The sequence below is a fragment of the Lactuca saligna genome, chromosome 2 (assembly GCF_052625555.1).
Source record: "Lactuca saligna cultivar CGN05327 chromosome 2, ASM5262555v1, whole genome shotgun sequence".
Lineage (NCBI taxonomy): Eukaryota > Viridiplantae > Streptophyta > Magnoliopsida > Asterales > Asteraceae > Lactuca > Lactuca saligna.
In genome coordinates, this window is record NC_136418.1 from 13,398,148 (window position 1) to 13,400,393 (window position 2,246).

Below are 2,246 nucleotides of genomic sequence, written 5' to 3' on the forward strand. Positions count from 1 at the left end.
CAAACTTCCAACTCTTGAATCCACACAATCCTACATGTTGTCTTTACCACTGACTACTAACACGGAAACATCTCTTGCTAACCGTTCTCAAGATCATAGAGTCCTATCGGCGGTCCTCTAACCTGGATTCCCAATCAGCTACTAACCAAATCGGTTACATGAACTAATTGTTGGGAAGTTCCCCAAACTCCTAATTCTGAACTCCTTGATCCACCCATTGCTATGCTACTATCCTTTCTTCTCAAGAATTGCGTACTCATTCCGGGTCAGCGTGCTCTTGCCCTCGTATACTTGGAGGGTTCTCCCCCACTTGGATCTAGCTAACTCCTTACCACTCACTGGTCAAAAGGATTCCCCAACCTTCCTTCCACTAAGGGCGATCTTCTACCCACCAACATTTATCTCTGTCGACACTCCATCTGACCTTTACCAGATCCGAACGACTCTTGCTATCTAACCGAGCACCCTTTACTCCTTTATTGTACTTGCTTTAGTGATTGCGCCCTGAGAACCTATGTTTAGGGTGAATATCTCCAACTCACTTCCTTACTGACTGCTAGCTGCTCCACTAGAAGTCCTAGATTGTCACTACTGAGGATATAACCGATCAGTACTCGAATGAAACCTTCCGAAAGTAGCGAAACGCTTTTGAATATTACACATACATGCCGCAGTTACTATATCCGGAGTAGCCTGTTCTAGAGGGGGCGACCCCCAACTATCATTCTATCATCCAAGGTATGCAAATAGCATATAGCTCAGTCACAAACAGGTAATATGATACCCCAATACATACGCTTAAAAATATCCCCGCAGCAACATTACAATAATATCATGAATAATAATTGACAGGAAGGAAAAAGATACATACCTCCAACATCCGGCGCTACTCGAACCCTAGCTGCAATCAACCGGTACAATCTGCTTCGAGCCGTGGGCGCCCTTGCCCGGCCCCGACAACCGCTGGTGGTACTCGAAGACATAGCTGCAGGTGCCATCACCTGCTCTGTTGCATACACACCTGGACAGTGGGCCTTCTTGTGGCCTCTCTGACTGCAATGGAAACATATCGGGTCAAGTCCCTGGGCGATGGTAGTAGTACAATCCCTACTGAAATGACCCATTCGGCCGCATCTGAAGCAGCCCAAATCACCACCACTACCACTCCTGCATGCACCCAAGTGCGACCTACCACACTTCCTGCATCGACTGCGGCTCTGATAGTCCCTCGATCACCAATCCGACCCTTTGGGCCTTTTGCCCGAACCTGTGGCTACCTGTGTCCCATCTGTTTTCCACTTCCTTTCCGACTCCCTGCCCGTCTCTTGCTCCTGAGCTACCCTATCGACCCCATCCATCATCTTAGCAACTGTTGTCTGTTCATGGAGCTTCGTAGTCAACCTATCAATAATCCTCACGACCATGCCGGGCAACCCCTCGCTAATGGCTCGCGAAACCTCCTCAATTATCCAATCATGCAGAGGTCTCTCTTGAAGACAGGGTGCCTTACTCACTCTTTTCCCTTGATGGCACAAGTTGGAAATGGGATCTCCCTGAACCTCATAAGAATCGGGCCCTAGACGAGCCCCAATCTGCCCTGAAACCACCCCGGCCCTAAAGGCATCAAGATGACTTTCCATAAGTTCCATAATGGCCTCTTTAACTGATCCGAAAATCACTGGAGTCTGATCAATAATGTTGTGCATAATCTCTGCGGAAATGAAATCCTTCATCTGATCGTCAAGCTGCCCGGCTCCAGAGCCCGAGCTAGATCCCTCCCTGGTACCTGAACTGCTAACTGGTATCTCGTGCAAAGTCACCATGTTGAACTACTGAAAAAATATAACACACTACTGATCAATATACACACCACTGCTGAGGGATCTCTCACACACTCTACTAGTTCCCTGGTTTTGTCTCAACCCCTCTTGAATCGAGTATGGATCCTCTGCTTTTAGTACTAACGGGCCCATACTACCTTCCACATCTATCCATACTTTCCTCAAGAGTTACCTCAACTCCACCAAGTCACTCTACTGCTACTGATCTCTGTTACTCTCATCCTAGGCTTGCCCTAGGGAACCTCTAACTTCACCCAAACAGTCCTCAACTGCTGAAGGTCTCCTTATAATGCCAATTAGTTGTTACCTGAATACCATCACATGTAACGAGGCTCGGATAAGCCTTCGAGTAAGGGACTCATCCCTACAACGGTTAACACTCAAACGAGAGCTGCGTAATAGGGT